Below are 19,682 nucleotides of genomic sequence, written 5' to 3'. Positions count from 1 at the left end.
GGAATTCCTGGCCAGGGCCTCTATGTATGTGGAGTTGGCACATTCTGCCCATGTCTACGTGGGGGCTCTAGTTCCCTCCCATGTCCCAAAGATGTGCCCATGAGTTGAATTGGTGTATCTAAACGGTCACAGTGTGAGTGAGTATAGGTGTGTGAGAGTGTGCCCTGCGATGGAAGGGTGTTCTGTCTGGGGTGGTCGCTGCCTTGTCCACAGAGACCTTGGATAGTCTCAGGCGCCCAGCCACCCTGAACTGGAATATGCAGGCAAGTAGGAAAAGAAGTAAGATACTTCTGTTTCTATTTATCTTACATTTGTATAGCTCACATTTATTTTAATATTTAATATTAGAAGTGTTTTGGGTCTGTTTAGAAGTTTGATGTTTTTGTGGCCCAGAAATATGCTGTAGGAACATAACTCGTGTTTATATCAATTAGCCTATGGTAAAATTGGTTTTGTTCATCGTTTTGCTTAAAGTCACAGAACCTATTAACAATGTTAAGTGAGGACTTACTGTGTGCTCCGCAGACGTTCCACCACAAAAGGGCTCTAGGATGAAGTAATTTGGGAAGATTTATCATCTCTCCTCTTATAGGATCACAATAAACAATAGTGTTTTAAAGGTTCTGAGAAATCCTAATGTAAGTAAACCCATTTAATTCTCTCTAAGCCAATGTTTGCTGAACTTCCTTGACCGTGGCACTCTTTTTGACATAATATTAACATCGATGGGAGACACACTGGGAAGCACTTACATAGTGGAACAGGACCTGGACTAGAAGGCCAGGAGCCGGAATCCAGTCCTAGCTCTGCTACTAGTTGGATGTGTGGCCTTAGGCCACTGGGCTTCTCTGAAGGTGCAGAACTTAAAAGGTCTCCCAGATTCTTTCTGGGACTGTGATCCATCCAGTATGATCTCTGGGTTGGCTTATGGCCCAAGACTCTGCTTTTAGCCATTTTCAATAATGAAGCATATTTTCATGCAAGAGACAGTATGGTATCCTATATAATAAAAGAGTAATATGCAAATTGACAGAACAGCAGGACGACCGGGATGCCCATGGGCCCTCACCACCACTGGCCCCATCCCCCAGTGGTCATCCCCACCCGAATCAGGGGTGGGGCCAGCTGGAAAACTGCCCACGGCCCCTCGCCCCAGCCAGCCTGCCTCCCGATGGCCCCCATTGGGGCGGGCCAGCTGGACCCCACCAGTGCACGAATTCGTGCACCAGGCCTCTAGTCTGTTAATAAGGACAGTCTCTTAAGAATCCTGTGGGAGGGTAAGGTAAATGTCCAGGTACTAGAACAAGATGGAACCAACACTGCCGAGTTGGGTGGGCTTTGTTCACTGTGACCCATGCATGTGGTTGTCCCAAAGCCATAAACCTGAGTCAACACAGGCATTTTGACTGTGGCCATGCACACTTGATGGGACTGGTTTCTTGGAAATTGCACAACCCCTTTGAAGCCAGCCAGGTTTTTCCAAGCATGATCACATGATTTTAAGAGCAAATGCATCTTTTTAAAGGACCAAAATTATCCCCACAGGCATTATTATCGTCTGGGAGAATCCCATATCTCAGAGAAAAGAAGTGCTGACTCTAGCTCACTTTCAAAGGTGTTTGAGTCAGTAGCAGCCCTGCCAGCAAGCTTTCCCAGGGCACACTAGAGGCCTGGGAACTCTTTAAGTACCCCCTGCGAAGGCCTTAACTCTTGCACAATCAGTGGGGAAGTAGCCCAAGGTGACGCATGACGATTACATGCACTTTCTGCATCCAAGGCAGAGGAAGCGCTATAAAAATTTTGCAGGCATAACGTAAGGAAGATGTCGTAAAAAGCAGGGGCCCAGAACTGCAGGCAGCAAGGCCAGAGATATGTTGGAACTTGTTCCATGGAAGGGCTTTCCCCAGCCACCACTGTAGGAATGTATGTGTCCTAGTATCCAGGTGTGGCCACACGTCGAGGCAAGCTATGCTGAGTGTAGCTTCTTACCTCTCAAATCTTTCAAAAATAAAGCTATCTCATCACCCCTTTGCTCCTTGGTGCCCTGTAAAATGTAAACAGTTTAGTAAAGCATACCCACATCTCCCCAGCTAGGACAAACTGCCTTGTGTTTGAAAGGCTGGGATCAACAAATGGAGAGTGAGCCTGGCTGGTGTGGCTCAGTGGTTGAGCATCGACCTATGAACCAGGAGGTCACAGTTCAATCCCCGGTCAGGGCACTGCCCGGGTTGCTGGCTTGGTCCCCAGTGGAGGGCGTGCAGGAGACAGCTAATCAATGATTCTCTCTCATCATTGATATTTCTATCTCTCTCTCCCTCTCTCTTCCTCTCTGAAGTCAATAAAAATATATTTTAAAAAACAAACAAAACAAAAAATAAATGGAGAGGTATACAGCTGTGTAAAAGAAAAGGGACAATCTCTATGTACTCCAATGGAAAATTCTCCAAGACTACATTAACTACAAGTCAGTATTAATATATGCCATCTTATGTTATAAGAAATAGGGAGATATAAGAATAATTATTCAGGCTTGTTTATATTTACATAAAGAAACATTGAAAGGGTATACAAGAAACTAATATAACTTTTACAACTATAAGGGCAGTGGAGACACAGGATATACAGGGGCCAGGAGGGGAAGACTTCTCAGCACATACCTGTTTATGTTATTGAAATTTTTGAACTTACTAAAAAGTATAACGGACTGGGCTTGGGAATCAGCAAGACTGGGTTTGAATACCAGTTCTTCTGTTTCCTAGTTTTGAGCAAGTTTACTTCATCCTCTCTGACCCTCAGTTTCCTCACCTATAACATCACCTGGATCACAACACTTATTCAGTAGGGCTATTGTTCAGAAATAATGTTTGTAAAGTACTCGGCAGGATGTCTGACATAAGTACCTAATTAATCAAAATACTTTGGTTGCTATTAATATTATTTTTCCTTATTGAATTCTGTGATCCTTCAGATTTGGATAAAACAACACCTCCTGTGAGACGTTTTCCCTGATCCAGGGCAAAAGTATGATAGGCCTGTCTGGTCTTATGCTGGTCTCCCAGGCTCAGCTTTTTGTTTTCATATTGGCTCCCCACTGGACTGTAGGCTTCTGAAAGGGGGGGAAAAATCCAATCCCTGCATGAGGCATATAGTAGGTGCTTGTCAATAATAGTTGGAGAAAGGATAAAGGACCAGATACTGTTTTGATTTTCTGTACAGGCGTTTGCTTGAGGCATCAGTGGGATTTCACTTCCTGGTTTAGCCCAGCAGTGGCCTGTCTGTCAGTCACTACGTCTGCAGGGAGTTGCACAGGAGCATAATCTGCAACAATCGGGCTTCAGTGCTTGCAGCTGAAGCCTGGCTTAGCAGAGAGTGAACCAAACAGGGGGACTGTGGCAATGTATAGGTGCCTCAGAAAGGGCTGGAAGCTGGAGCTCTCCGGGGACCCCAGCCGTGCCAGACTCCAGGCAGAACGTGCAGAATAACACTCCAGCTGTCCCAGGAACACTCTGGCCCAGCCCGAGGAGGCAGAGTTGATATTTCCGCCTCAGCCTAGGGGCCAGACCCAACAGCCCCTGAGCTGTTTGTGCTCTCACAGAGCCTGCTTCCCTAGGGGGAGGGCTGGTTGAGAGGAAGAGCTGACAAAAATAAAACCAGAGTGGTGAGGTGCCACACAGGAAGTTGCAAGTCTGGGAGCCAGAACAGAGCACAGGTATTTGGCTGACATACCACACAAAAAACACTGCCTGAGTATCAGCCCGCACAACAGGACCCTATTTGCATTTGGGGGTTTCTTCTTCAAAGAGTCAAGTCAACAATACCTTCTGCTGTCAGGCAGATGGGTGCCTAGAGTTGGCCTCTGAAATTAACCAGATGATTGAGCTTAGATAAGGGACCTCTCTGAGCCTTATTTTTCCTTGTCTAGGAGACTTTGGGAGAATTAGGCAAAAAAACCTTTTACTCAAACATTTACATAATAAATGTTCCTTTCCTTTCTTTGTTACTCAGCACTGTTAAAGAGAAAACTACAGGCCCCAAAAGGTGTCACTTGTGTGAATGTCCATGATACCAAACCTACATTTAATACCTGACCTAACTGTTATTTCAACCTTTCCTAGAAATATAATCTTAATCAATCAATCTGGAATTTTCTGGTCAAGTACCATTAATCTGTCCAGTGGGCCCTCTCAATCGTCCCCCCAGAAAGAAGAGGCAATCTTTATGACAGAATCCCTTGCCTGCCCTCTCCCCAAAAGAACACATCTTATTCTAAAAATAATCCTTTTATTTTGTTAGTAGCTCCTTCCCATAAACGCCTTCCATTTTACATAACCCCTCAGAGCAGCCCTTCTACTTGCTAACTGGGAAGCTGCTCGATTATGAAGCACTTAATAAAACCAAATTGATTTTCAAATGTACTCAGTTGACATTTGTTTTTTAACAGCACTATTGAAGGTGAAAGACAAGGCTGAAGTTATAAGGTGAAATCACACTGAAATCACACCATACACACTATACACATGCTGTACACGCACACACATATACACCACACACACCGCACACATAAGCACCACACACATATATACCACATACCACATACACATACCACACACATACACATGCTAAATTTAAAACATTTATGAATCAACAAGTCTAAAGTTCACAGTCCTTCCATTGGCTGCTCCCTAATTGGAAACAGATTGTCTTCCCCACAACTGTTTCTCGGGCAGAGCTCCTCTGTTGTGGGTCTGCTCACAGTGATTTCCTTTCCTTTCCTCAGTCACCATCACCGGTGTTCTCTGCAGCTCTGTCCTTTTATTCAGAAATCTGGAGCTGAGGGCAGATTTACAAACAGTCATAAAGTCCACCATGTATTGGGTGACTACTGTGTGCCCTGCACACTCCAGGATGTCTGATCCTCACCAACCCCAGCAAGATACTCCTATTATCTCCTCACCCAACAGATGAGGAAACTGAGCCTCAGAAAGATTTTTTAAAAATTGCTGAAAGCCTCACAGTTGGTTAGGGGCAGGACTTGAACCTAAGTGACCCATCCGCCTGAGCTGTTTCCACTGCCCACTGTAGCCTAGGAACACAAAATCTGATTCAAGTTCCTAAACCACTGTACCGAATACCACCCAGGCCATTTCTCTCCCAAGTTACTCCTTGGATTCCCTTTGGCCCACGCTCCCTCCCCTCCCCTCCTCCCTCTTCCCTCTTGGGAGCTGCAGGCTTTGCCCTCTTGGAGCAGTGCCCTATGGGCAGGAGGCTGGAGGCCTCTACTTCCTCCAGCCCCAACAGCATGGCCAATGCAAACTTCTCACTGGAAAACACCGAGCCCTCTGGACAAAGGCTCTGTGTGATGTTCTAGTGCCTGCCCAACGGGTCTTCTGTGAAAAGGCCCAGCTGTGGTAGCTGGGCTGCCAGGCCTGGGACAGGCAGAGTTCATCAACAGCTTCTCGGGCCACAGAGCTCAAACGGGACTGGAGCCAGGTACCGCCTGCCTTAGCGCCTAATCCCTCCAGGCCTTGGTCAGCCAGAGCCTGTTTCTGGGAAACCAGCAGGACAGCTGGATTTTTCAGGGGCTGAGGCTGGGGGGCCCCTATACAACAGAAACTGAGTTTGGGAGTCAAGCAGACCTAGGTTTAAACCCCAGGCTACCACCTTCTACCTGTCTGACTTTAGAGAAGTGACATCTGCTGGCCAAACTTCCGCTCAAATGAATAACATCCACTGTTCCTAGCCCAGTGCTTGGGGCTCAGTCTCCCCATCTCAGAAATGCAAGGGTTGGGCCACATGCCTTTGAGGTTTCTGTCTAACATGCTCTCTGTGCAGGATGGCGTGACCATGTCCTTCCTGTTGTGGACAGCGGGGAATTGGATGTGTTGATGTCTCTGTCAAGGTGAACTCAGCCTTGTGGGGGAGTTTCTGGTTTAATTAGACAAATGTTATTGAGCACCCCAGAACAGCCTGCGCCGTTGCAAGAACTCAGAGTACAAAGATAAGCATAGGCCCTGCCCTTAAGGGGCTCATAGACTAGATGGGTAGGAATGATAAGACCCATAAAAATAAGTAGAGTATGCAGTGAAAAGTGATAAGTGTACTGGAAGGGGTAGAGAATAAGACTAAGAATGTTGAGAGCAGAGAGAGGGTAATTCTGGGCTGGAAGGGAGATAAAGCTGTGGCCATTCCATGAAGGGTCTTGAATGATAGCTTGGATTTTATGGGGCCTGCTTGTAGGAAGACATTAAAGGCTACTGAAAGGGCAGTGGCCAGATCAGAGCCGTGGGGACGGGAACCTTTTGTTAGTTCTCTACCACCTGGAGCAACCAGAATGGAATTTCTAAAAGGGAAAGACTGGGTTCCACCGTTTTTATAAGGGCTTCGTTCCCTGAATAAAATAGTGCAGGGTTTGCATAAAATTGCAGTGCTCAAAAGCTGCCTATTGTTCCTGACCATTCCCCAGCCTGATGCTCACCATCTCTCTCCTATGTGCCCTCTTACTCAGGCATCTCCCTGCATGAAAGACATGAGAATGAGGCATATGGGGCAGGAGGCAGGTATCCAGCTCAAGGAAACGGTCCTGGCTCCACAGAGTGCCCTGAGACCTTCGCTGACCTGCCATCTTGGCTCAGTTCTCAGCCTTCTGGGAAGGAGTTGGCCTATTGAGGAAAGGACGGTCAGTGAGTTGCATTTGGCTTAAATTGCCTTGCGGGGGGAGCAAGGGGAGGTTGTGTGTGTGTGTGTGTGTGTGTGTGTGTGTTCAGGACTAGTGTTTTGCAGCTGATTTCAATCTGGGTCAGAACTGTGCAGCCCTCAGCACATGGCTATCTAGAGAAGATAAGCTTGAACAATCCCCGCCAGGCCCCAGCAGTGATAAACTAGCCCTCTGGAAGTAAACACAGCTGTTTCCCAGGCTCTAATTTCTGACCATGAAGAGGCCTGCTTTGTTAGCAGAAGGGATCCAGGTAGATTGTGGGTTTGGGTAAAACTCCCAGAGAGGCCAGGCTCTGCAGCTGGCCCACTCTTTTGACGACAAACACAGAAGAGGCAATAGCGTGTTCTGCCCCAGCCAAGTTCCTGCCACTTGGTCATCCAAGAAAGCATGGTTAGGGCCATACCCGAAAGGGCCATACCGCTGAGGAAGACATCCAGGTTTTAGTGCTTGTTCTGCCACTCAGCTACCATGTGACCTTGACCAAGTCACCTTGTCTCACTAGCATCCCTTTCCTCATCTATAAAGTAGGACTAACACTTTCATCAACGTGAAGATCAGGAAGAAAATCCCCAAAGACTTCTGAGTAATCCAAAGAAATTACTTATTGGTGTATCTCATATTGTTTACTCAGAATAAAACCTCCTTAGATCTTCTCTTGGAGCATGTGTTTTCTTAGTTTACACAGAATGAGAATATGCTTGGTTTTCTGGCTTCCTGGCCTACCACAGATGACAAACAATTGATTAGCAGGGAGTACGTCTGCTAGAGATAGGCATGCTGTTGACTGACAGAAACATTATAGGCAACCAAGGGAACAAGAGAAAGAAAAACTAGAAACAAGATCTTTAAAAGCAACACCAGCCATTTGGCCCTAAGGGCAAATATGCTTACACATGTCAATAGCTCCAATGGCCATCAGGAATAGGAGCCTAGTAAGTAACTGATACTTATAAGGACTTTTCCAGGGAAATTTCAAATGATTGCACTCCATATCTACTGTTTAGCAAGGCAAGCTTTACAGAATATTATTTTAGAAAATTTTCCTTTCACATGTTTCAAATAAATAAAGCCTTGGTGCCTAAAAAGGGAAGTCTCCAATATCCTGAACATACAGATATCAAAAAAGACATATATAGTCCATGAGTGCACTGGTGGGCACAGTCATACCTGTTCTCTGCATATCAATATTTGGCCCAAGTATAAAATCAGAGAATGTAAATGCAGAAGCTATAGAAAAGGTAGAAGACAATATCCAAATTAACCATTGGGATATCAAGGGCTAATCCCTTGGTCTCAAATTATTTTTGAAGACTATTTAGGAGTGACCATGGGTGTTGATGAGTTGATCTGGAAGTTAAATTTGTGTTGCCTTTACTCATGTTGACATTGTTACCTTTTCCCAGCATGTGTGGCATACCCTCTGTGGGAGGAGTTAGAGGGGGAATTTAACCAATCGAGCCACACACTTCTTCATGGGGCTGCTGGTCAGGCCCCATGCTAGGTACAGGAGAAGGTGGGATCCCTAAGAAATAGGGGACTTCCCTCAAGAAGCTTACAGGCTAGTTTCTTTTCAAGGCCAGGGTCTAGGTCATACATGAGGTATTGGGTTAATAGCACTCTTCTCAATACTTTTATTATTAAATACATTCCAGCGTACAAATAATACTCATTTGTGCAGAAAAATAAGAAAACACTGTTGAGAGGAGAGAAAAAGTAAAAGCATCTGCAGTCCCATCACATAGGAATAACCAAATTAACATTTATTTTAATAATCAGTATCAACAACTTGTAAAAGTGTTCAGATAAATGAGTACATTGATAGGATCACATCAAACATCTTATTTTTTTTTTTTTTACTCAAAACATTATGGGTCCCTTAATGCATTCAGAGTGATGAGCGGAGAAAACCTCAGAGCCGCATCATCTATGCTGGTAGCAGGAATTCCTTATCTACGCCAAATAGAAGTTCTTGAAATGCCGAAGATATGAATGTAAGTAAATGGAGCCATAAAAGTGTTAAAAGAACACAGAGTTGATTAATTATGTAACATCAGGATGGAGAAGACTTCTTAAGCAAGACAGGAAACAAAGAAGCCAGAAAGGAAAAAAAAAAAAAAACCCACACAGATTTGAATAGTGAAACATTTAAAACTCCTACATTATAAAAGACAGCATAGATAAAGTTTGAAAGCAAATAGACAGGTAAAATATTTGGTGACAGAGGATTAACACCCTAATATCAAACACACACCTCTGGCACCCCAGTACCTGCTCCAGATGTGCTATTAGCCCTAGCCCAAGGCACTTCAAAACACAGTGTCCTTTCTTTCCGCCAACAGATGTCCATGCTTAATGTACAAAAACATGCCTACAAGCAAGAACAACCCAAACAGAAAGATAGGCAAGAAATATAAACAAATAATTCATGCAAGAAAGGCAAATGGCCAATAAACATAAAAAGATGTTCAACTTCACTGTTGTCAGGGAAAAGCAAAAATTTAAAAATTAATAGAACCCAGTGCTTGGAAGGATATATAGAAATGAGTGCTCTCATCCACCATTAGTGCAAATGTAAATTAGCACAACTTTGGGAGGAAGGGGATTTGGTAGAATCAAATGCGTATACTTAAAATGTGTGTACCTTTTATTCAGCAATTTTGCTCTCAGGACTTTCTCCTAAAGAAATAATAGCATAGATTTATACACATGCATGTCCACTTGCAGCAAGGTTTGTTGTAATAGAAAAACATTTGCACTAAACTAAATATCCATCAGTAGGTTGCATAATTACCTTGTATCCATTAAAGAATATTATGCAGTTGGTTAAAAAGAGTAATATTTTGCATATATGGACTTGAAATCATGTATGTGAGAAGTTGTTGAATAGAAAGAAATCAAATTGTAGACCAATATATACAATGATTTTTGGTTAGTAAAAATATGCATAAGTATACATACATTCCTATCTGTGTCAGTATAAACCTAGGGAAAAGTGTGAAAGTATTTGAACCAAAGCATTAATAATGTATGCATGAGGAGGACTTCATCAGTCAGAAAGAGGACTTTTACTTTTCTGTTTACATATCTTTTAAACAGGTTCAATTATTATCTTCTCTGCATATATAAGAAGTTGACACATTTGTAACACATTTGTAATAACTTAGCCAATAAAGAAATTAAAGATTAAAAAAATAAAATGAAATAAAAAAAGAAGTTGTCACTTGCCAAGTTCAAATGACAGAGATGCTACTGAGTGGCAGAACCAGAGCTCCAGGGCTCCAGTTAGGTTCACACGTTGCCAGGCTGCTCCCTGGCTTAGCAAGAATAGCTCACACTGCAGTGATGGCAAACCTTTTGAGCTCGGCGTGTCAGCATTTGGAAAAACCCTAACTTAACTCTGGTGCCGTGTCACATATAGACATTTTTTTATCTTTGCAACCATAGTAAAACAAAGACTTAGATTTTTGATATTTATTTTATATATTTAAATGCCATTTCACAAAGAAAAATCAACCAAAAAAATGAGTTCGCGTGTCACCTCCGACACGCGTGTCATAGGTTCGCCATCACTGGCTCACAGGAGTCTATCTGCGCTTATCAGGCAAATAGAATTAAGTCTATGACTAGCCTTGGCGCCATTTCTTGGGTGGTTTCTGGCAGCAGAAGGGCAAGGGGGGAGCTGCAGGGATGTCCTGGGAAGGTGCTCTGCTTCTGACCTTTGTCCCTGTTCCTGGAGCCTCAGAATTCCATGGGAGGTTGCAGGGGGGGGGGGGGGGGGGGGGAGGGCGCGGACAGGAGTGGTCACCGAGGCACCCAGATGGCCTCTCTGGGATGTTTTTCTCTGGAAAAAGGTTGCAGAAGTAGGTTTTGATACCTGCCAAGCTGAACAGAGTGTAGTCCAGGCCATCAACGGATGCTGCCTGGACCAAAGGCCAAGGCCTCAGCAGCCTGGAGCACTCCAGCTTCCCCTGTGAAGTCCTCTGGAGGCTGCAGCCATCAGAAAAGAGAATTCCGATCTAAAGGAAGGAGCAAGCCTGAGAATTGCTCAGCCTCCCAAGAGCAGGATCCCTGTGCCCTCACAGAGAATGTGCAACAGTCCTCAATACCGGCAGCCTTGCTCACCTCCTTGTTTTTCCTCTTCAGGTGCCAGCTCTCTGGCCTCTTGCCTGAGCCAATATGACAGAAAACCTAGATAGGTTGATTTTCCTGGACTTGGCTTCTCCGCTGCCGGTCTCATGGTGCTCACCTGATCCTCCTTCCTGATCCGCCCTCCCGGAACTTCTCAGAGCTCTGAGCAGCTGCGTCCTGGCCGAGGTGACCCACTGACAAGCTGACACATTTAAACTCCAAAGTTGTCAGGTGTCCCTTTGACTCCTCACCCCATAGACAAGTGCACGGAGGCTGGTGAATTTCCAATGTCCTGACTCAGGATTGTAAACTCCTTGCCAGCAGGGACCCTGGCAAGTTCAACCACCGATTGTACACTCAGAGCCTAGTACATAGGAGGCTCCCATAAAAAGTTGTTGATTAAATGAATACTAGATGAATCACTTCAACGCCCATCTCCCCTGCCACATATGACAGCTTAAGGCATTCTAACTTAGCAGGTAATCCACTTGCGCAGGGGTCTGCAAACCTTTTCTGTAAATAGGTTAGGCTTTACAGGCAAGAGGCAAAATAAAGGCTATTGCATAGGCACTTCAAAAGCAAAAGAGCCTGGCCAGGTAGCTCAGTTGGTTAGGATATCATCCCGATACACCAAGGTTGTGGGTTTGCTCCTGGGTCAGGGCACATACAAGAATCAACCAATGACAAAGAATGCATAACTAAATGGAACAACTAACCAATGTTTCTCTCTCTCTCTCTCTTCCTCTCTCTCTCTCTCTCTCTCTCTCTCTCTCTCTCTCTCTAAATCAGTAATAAAAAAGCAAAAGGGAAATAATTTCTATGAAGTTATTATTAATGAAATTCAAAATATAATAAAAAAACAAAATATAATAATAACAATGGAGTACAGTTTTAAAAAAATAATACAGTTCTCCTAATGAGAAGAATAACATTATTTTTTGAGGAAAGACATTTTGCTTAATGGGGTTCAAAGTTAGTGACCTCTATTATTTAAATCTATTGGAAGTGATCATGTGTTAATGCTGATGATCTGTAATGAGATTTTATGTATTCCATATTTGAAACCGAGTGTTGAATTTCATATAATTCTCACCTGTCACAAAATATTATTCTTTTAATGTTTTCTTCCTTCACAGGCAGTATAAAAATAAGCAGAGGGCTAGCTTTGGCTTCAGGCTATAATTTATTACTCCTGCACTTGAGGATAATATAGAGAAAGATATTCACTTTCTCTCTCTCTCTCTCTTTCTCTCTCTCTCTCTCTCTCTCTCTCTCTCTCTCTCTCTCTCTCTCACCACAGCCCCCCAAATCCTATACTTTCTAAACCTCAGGGTTTCCAGGACATTTCACTCCCTTTTTCGGTGCCCTTTTCTTCTCAAAAATGGACACGTAGGCTGAGCCTGGCAACTTCCCAAGAAGGAGTTCCGGGAGCATCGTTATTGCCCAACCGGCCCAGCGTTAGCTCTTTGCCAACCACACGGAAACGAAAAACCACTGGGAAGGGCTTGCTTGAGCTTCTTCTCCAGCCCAATCCACAGTGGGAAGGAGGAAAGGGGAGGGCCTCAGAGTGTCTGGGTTAATGGGAAACAATTGTTCTCGCCCAGCCCTGTGCATAGAGGGAACACGTTTTAAATGCCTAAAAATCTCCTTGCATCCTCAAAAACATATCATATGGAAATGACAACAGACCACAGCACAGAATTCAATGCTGGCAAAACAACATAACTAACGCACTATATTTTGCAACTATAGAAAGTACTAAGGATGTCAGGGACTTGCAAAAGGATCAATCATTCACTGAATCATTCATTTATACAACAGATCATTGTCAAGGGTCTATTATGTGTCAGGCACTGTATTAGGCCCTACCCTGGCCATACCGCACAAAATGAAGCTGGCACAGTTTCTGCTTTCATGGAGTTTACAGTACTGTTGAATGGCATTTCCTGAAGTCCAGTATTTCATGGCATATCACTAAGTATTCCTTGATTGTATGGTAAAATAGTTGGGGGAAAAGACTGGATTAAGTCAAGGTAATCAGATTATTGTAAATCCTCAGAACCTTCAGTATGCAGATTCCATTGAGACTCTCCAAGAGGGGCGGGGGGGTCTATAGAATGCAGCCTTTCCTAGCTTATTGAACTATGGCATCCTTTTTGGGAGCTACATCTCAGGGCACGAGGGTTACATGGAACATAGTTTGTGGAGCACAGCTCTCAGGACCACTGGGTACAGGTATGGAGGTGGTACACTGCTTTAGTGAGACCACTCACCTAGGCCAGCATATCCATGGTGCCCTGGAGTTTTGTGACTGGTGGACCTAATCTCTGTTAACTGTAGGGCAAAACATGGGCAGCATAGGGTTCATGGCTATCACTTAACTCGCCACTTGGCTCCTCTTAGAACAGGCCAGCGACAGCACTCAGCAGCTAGGAAAACCTGACCTAGCTGCAGAGGTAGCCTTCAGGAAGGTCGCCAGGAGGTCAAAAGGTCAAAGCACAACACTCATGTGAGTCTCCAGGCACAAAGAAACCAGAAGAATAAATTTAACGTACACACACACACACACACACACACACACCCCTCAAGGTACAGTACCGTGACATGTAAAACTCTCAGGGTATATAGAAGACCCTAAAAGCTTCCAGAAAGGCAGAAAGGAGGGAGAGGGGAATCAGATCACAAACAAAGGAGCAGTTATAAGAATTGCACGGGAGTTCTCAAAAGCAAGACTGGAAACTAGAAGACAATGCAGCAATGCTTTCAATGTTCCAAATGAAAATGATTTTCAACCCAGAAATCTCTACTTGGCCAGATTCCTGCTCAATCCTGAGAGTAGAAAAAGGTGCTTCAAGAGTTGCAAAGTCTCAAAAATATTACCTCCCATGCTACTCAGGAGTTATTTGAATGTATGCTCGACTGAAAAACAAAAATAAATAAACAAAGAAATCCAAAGATATGGCTCCAGGAAATAGGACATGCAACACAGGAGAGATTCAAAGGGCATCTGGGATGATGGTAGTGACAGTCTAGGACAACAGCTGTGTGGCAAGTCCAGAGGGCAACTGGTTCCAACTGGAACTGGATGAAGTGGCTCAAGTGGAGAAAGAGTCCTAGAGGAAAGCTCCAGGCAAAAACAAAAACAAAAGAAAACAGAGATATATCTGACTGTGGAAAATTCTATTTAGAGAACTGGGAAGACCTTTCCATGGGGTCAACAGAAACTAACAACAATAAAAAAGAGGTAACTATTAATGGGGAAAAAAAGTTTAAGAAAGGCAATGGGATCAGAGTTTGCTACTTTTCTTGGGAGTGATTTATATCTATTTAGCTCTAATCACAAAAACACAAATATTGATTTAGAATGAGAGGGAGCTTGGGAAGGTGGAGTGTAAGCAAGCTAAGACTCTCCTCTATCAGTCCAGGAAGTCAATGAATAATGTCTATAAAGTTTATTCATCAAGAATGAATGCAGTGCCCTGGCTGGGTAGTTCAGTTGGTTAGAATGTTGTCCCCATATGCCAAGGTTGTGGGTTCAGGACACATATAAGAAGCAACCAATGAATGCATAAATAAGTAGAACAACTAATTGATGCTTTTTACTCTCTCCCCTTTCCTCTGTCTAAAAACAATAAATAAATTTTAAAAAAGAATGAATGCACAGTATTTAGAAACACGGAGGCAAATATCAGAACTAAAGCTGAAAGAGTGGAGATTGGTTGGGAGCTGGTTGGAGATTGTGTGTGTGTGTGTGTTGGGGGGGGGGGGGAGGTAAAGCAGAGGAGCACAGGGGTCAGCCATTTTTGTTCCAAAACTTTTAGCACTATTTGACTTTTTATGTTAAGTGCATACATTACTTTGCTTTTTAAAATGAGGATGGTAGGCTATTAACCAGGTTGTCACTGGCTAAGTGTCTCATACCGTTTGTCAGTTTCAAACCTTGCACAATTAAAAGTTCATGGATTAATAAAATGACAATTCGTTGCATGTTCTGGACTTTGGGGACTCCTAAGAAAGAGTACAAACTGGGAATGTCAAACCTGAGACTAATAAGGACTTAGCATCGCATTACTCAGGATGCTAAGCATGGACCAGAAGCACAGACATCACCTGGGGAACTTGTTAAAAATGAACCATCTCAGGTACCAGCCAGAGCTGCTGATTTTAAAAGATCCCGAGGTGGTTCATATGCACATTAAAGTTTGCACTGGGGCCCATCAGCAGATGAGTGGATTAGAAAACTGTGGTACATATACACAATGGAATACTATGCTGCGGTAAAAAAAAAGGAACTCTTGCCTTTTGCAACAGCATGGATGGAACTGGAGAGCATTATGCTAAGTGAAATAAGCCAGTCAGAGAAAGATAAATACCACATGATCTCACTCATTTGTGGATTATAGAGAACAACATAGACTGATGGAAAGGGACAGACCCAAAGACTGAGAAACAGCAATCAGGCTATCAATCCCCAGAAGGAAAGTAGGGGAGGGCGAGGGTAAGGGGAAGAGATCAACAGAAGGACTTGTATACATGTATATAAGCCAAACCAATGGACATGGACAATGGGGGGATGGGAGCATGAGTTTGTGTGTGGGGGGGAGGTTGGGGGTTAATGGGGGGGATGAGGACACATTTGTAATACCTTAACTAATAATAATAAAAAAAAAAAAAGAAAAGAAAACTTCAAAAACCCTCAAAAAAAAAAAAAGTTTGCACTGGGATGGTGGAAGGTAGCAGGGTAAATGGGGTGGGATCGGGGTCCTGTTACGGATGATATGGTATACAGGCCCATGATACTGTCAATGGTAATGAATCAAGAGAATAATTGGGAGGATGTTTTAAGGATCTCCAGGGTTTAGAGGTCCTAATCTGCATTATAATAATCCCACCTTGAAATAAAATGTATATATCTACATACAAGGTGAGTTGAATTATAGGAGACTGGTTGACATGTCACATGTTGTAGGAATTTAAAAATTAAACACTTACCAATTAAAATCAACAAAAAGTACAATGTCATCCAGAGAGTGTTCAGTCTAGGCACGAGCCATGGACAGAGATTCTGGACCAGACCGTTAGGCAGATGAGGCTATTGGTTAGTACCCTTGGTTGCAAACGATAGCCCACCTCAATCTGGCTGAAGCAAAGAATGTAACTGGAAATCTTCTTCAGGGTTGCCTGTATGTGCTTCTAGGAATTTGTTCCAAATATTGGTATATATCTGAACTGTGGCTCTCTCTGTTTTGCAGTTCCGCTCGGCTTCCTTTTCAAACAGGTTCTTGCCACATAATGACAAAAGGGCAGCTGGCTGCCTACGCCTATAAGCAGTAGTTCTCCAACAGTTCTTAGAATTGAGGATCTCAGAGAACTTTTGTTTATGTGTGTTACAGCTATCAATATTTAACTCCAGTAGAATAGAACACTGAGAATTTTTTTAAACGTACAATTAGTTCATTTAGAATACCAATAATAAATCTATTACATGTTAACATACATAACACGTTTCTATGAGAAAATTCTGTTTTCCAAAAAAGAATATTTACTAAAAAGAGTGTCACCATTTTTTACATTTTTTAAATAAAGCTCTTTAACCTTAGGCTTAAAAGAAGATAGCTCCATTTACTTATCCACTTCTGAATTCAATTTGTTGTAATATGTTGTTTGGGTGGAAGTATATGAGGAAAAGCTGGCCTCACAAAGATATGTAGGTAGAAAAGGGAGAAATATTTTAATAACTTTTTCAGATAGTTGTGGTCATGCTTCTTTGATACTACACCCAAATTCAAAAATGGTAGTGTTTTAATTTTATTGATTTCAGAGAGGAAGGGAGAGGGAGAGAGATATATAGAAATATCAATGATGAGAGAGAATCATTGATCAGCTGCCTCCTGCACCCCCCCCCCCCCCGCCACTGGGGATTGAGCCTGCTACCTGGGCATGTGCTCTGACTGGGAATTGAACCGTGACCTCCTGATTCATAGGTTGACGCTCAACCACTAAGCCATACCAGCCAGGCCAAAAATGGTAGTTTCTTAAAGGGCAGTTGCAATGTGGAATCTAGAAACATATAAATGACATCTTCATACTCTGGTACATTAAAATTTGTTGATCTGTCTTGCACTTTGAACAGATTTTTACCCATGCATGATTTCAAAATGGATTGATCATTTGAAAAATATTTGTTCACTGGGTTTTGCTAATCTTTCAATGTTGATGCATTTCATTATACAATATTCCAAAATCACACTCTTTAATATCACCATGTAACCTCATCAGAAAAAAGTGTAAGCATTGGGAAGCTGTTAAGCTCATGGTAGCGAATACAACATTTCAAAATTCCAATTTTTACTTCAAAGCTTAAATTTTATCATTGATAACAAAACCATCATTTGTTTTCCTTCAAAATACAAGCTCATGTCATTCATTCTTTAAATTTATTTTTCATTATTATTTGTATTGATTTTGGAGAGAGAGAGGAAGGGAGGAAGGGAGAGAGAAAAAGAGAGAAAGAAACACATTGATTTATTGTTCCACTTACTTATGCATTCATTGGTTTCTTCTTATATGTGCCCTGACTGGAGATCAAACCCATAACCTTGGCTTATCAGGAAGATGCTCTAACCAACTGAGCTACTTGACCAGGGCACTTCATTCATTTTTGAGGAAACTTCTGGTGAACACCAACTCTGAATAACCACAGTTTGCCAGTCAGTCATTCTTTTCAGCCAAAATGATATTCCATGAAAAAATGTGGCCAGCTTGGTTCATGTCTCAAACAATCACATGGAGTGTTTTTCTTGAGACAGTTCTGATATTTTGTGATGCAAAATTACATATAGAACCTCCCAAAAATAGACGCCAAGAAGAGATTAGATGTGAATGGCAGACTAGCACCCAAGAAGGATAAAGGGGTGGGAGCTAGGGAAGGTAAGAGGATCCTTAGACTAGAATGCTGGCCCACTGAAGGAGGGAGAGGAAAGGAAAGAGAATCAAGTAGGAAAAGTCTTAGACTGTAGTATCCTATATAATAATAATAATAGAAGCCCAGCGACCAAACAGCAGAACAACCAGAACGACCAGTCGACCAGTCGCTATGACGTGCACTGACCATCAGGGGGCAGACACTCAACGCAGGAGCTGCCCCCTGGTGGTCACTGGGCTCCCACAGTGGGCTGATCCTTGCAGGCCACGCCCCCCACCAGTGCATGAATCAGGTGCATGGGGCCTCTAGTAGTTCAATAAAACTTCAGCCAGACCAATGAGCAGTCCTCAACCCAAAGTTAACCAGTGCAGGAGTCTCTGTCTCCCAAGAATGAACGTGCAGCAGTGCACCCACTGTGCTCAATCATTGGCTGATAGTAGACCAGGGAAGCATGGCCTTGGCACATATGTGGCTGGTCCAGAGGACAGCAGATGCCCAGCGGGAGATCTGAGTAGCGCATTTTCATGGCCACCACAAACTTTATGGGTACTTTCCATTTCATCACATCACAATATTATGAAGACATGTAAGCAAAGGTTGAGGTTTAATAATAATTTCTACTGCTTCATCCAGATCTTTCTTAAGTGAAACTAGTTTTTCCCCCCTTTGAGTGTGTGGCAATGAAGAAAACAAAGACTGCCAGTTTAATTTGGTGCCACTACCTTGATTCACACCAAGGTGCCAGTATTTTTACCCACCATTGCTTTTGCATTATCAGTGCAAATGTCAACACAGTGAAAAGGGCACGTGAAACCTCAATATTATTATAAAAACAGTGACCTCAGGGACTCTCTGGAACCCACAGACCACACTTGCAGAAACACTGACTTAGAGCTAGCAACTCTGGAGCTAGAGTGCATGGTGTTTGTTTGTTTTTGGATGGTTCTGGCAAAAGTCGAGGGGAAGATTTTGATGGTCCTATTTGGGTCATATTCCCCTCCCTGAATCAATCCCTGTGAAGTGGAGGATGAGGTGCTCTGATTGGTCAGGCTTGAATCCCATGGGCACCTGTCTGAAAGGATCGGACAGATCAGTCTATCCAAATCACAGAGAATGGGCTTCTGTAAGGAGCCGTTCTCTTCCAGGAAGATGAGCAAAGCGACACTCGCTGCACAGGCCAAAACAACCCATTGTACAGTTCAGGAGAGTGAGAGAAGTTGGCAATAATATCCAGGCTACAGGGCCAGGCCTGTTCCTGCTGGAGGCCGAGGTCGGCGTCAGGCAGGGAAGTGGATCAAAGTGGAGGAGGAGAAGGTTCCCGGGCAGGAGCCAGTTTGGCAGCACATTAATGTAGCCCGGCAGAAAGGGCTCGGCTACCAGGCCCAGGTTTGGTCAAACTGTGTATGTTTCCAGGGGCGAATGCTTCATTCCGTGGCTCCTGTCAACAATGGAGGGGCTGTGACTGTGCATATTTCCTCTCGGTCAGACTTGACTTAGGAATCAGAACCCAGAGGGCCCTCAGGGGTGAGGAGTGGGGCAAGGCTGAGGGGATTCAGATGTTAGAAGCTGGCGATGGAGAATGACTGGGTCGACTACCTACAAGCCAATGGGAAGTATGTCCCACAGGCACTGCAGTGTTAAAAAGGCACTCGCTCAGGTGCTATTCCACCTGTCTAGCTAGACCTTCTCACATTTACTGTTTAACATTCTGCACCTTCTACTTGTTGATCCTCAGAATTACTGAGCACTTAACTAGTGAAATGTATCGGGATTACAGATGATCAATTCAACTGTTCAGTTCTGGTGGCCAACCCCCTTTCGTGGGTCCCCTCGGTGTCTCTCAGACTTCCTCCTCCCTCTCCAGCTGCTTTGCTCAGATTCCTTTGTACCTCCCATAAATGATGGCAGTCTTTG

General features: G+C 43.5%; 1 long non-coding RNA gene across 1 annotated transcript; it reads left to right on the top strand.

The window, feature by feature from the left end:
- Positions 1 to 5,257: 5,257 nt before the first annotated feature.
- On the top strand, positions 5,258 to 11,596 carry LOC132214333 (uncharacterized). Its single transcript, XR_009448266.1, has 4 exons — positions 5,258 to 5,490; positions 5,833 to 5,899; positions 6,506 to 6,676; positions 10,859 to 11,596. It is a non-coding gene; the product is annotated as an uncharacterized LOC132214333 (long non-coding RNA).
- Positions 11,597 to 19,682: the final 8,086 nt, after the last annotated feature.

Source organism: Myotis daubentonii, chromosome 13 (genome assembly GCF_963259705.1).
Source record: "Myotis daubentonii chromosome 13, mMyoDau2.1, whole genome shotgun sequence".
NCBI classification, from domain to species: domain Eukaryota; kingdom Metazoa; phylum Chordata; class Mammalia; order Chiroptera; family Vespertilionidae; genus Myotis; species Myotis daubentonii.
The sequence above is the reverse complement of the archived record's forward strand: the minus strand, read 5'-3'. Positions and strand labels throughout refer to the sequence as shown.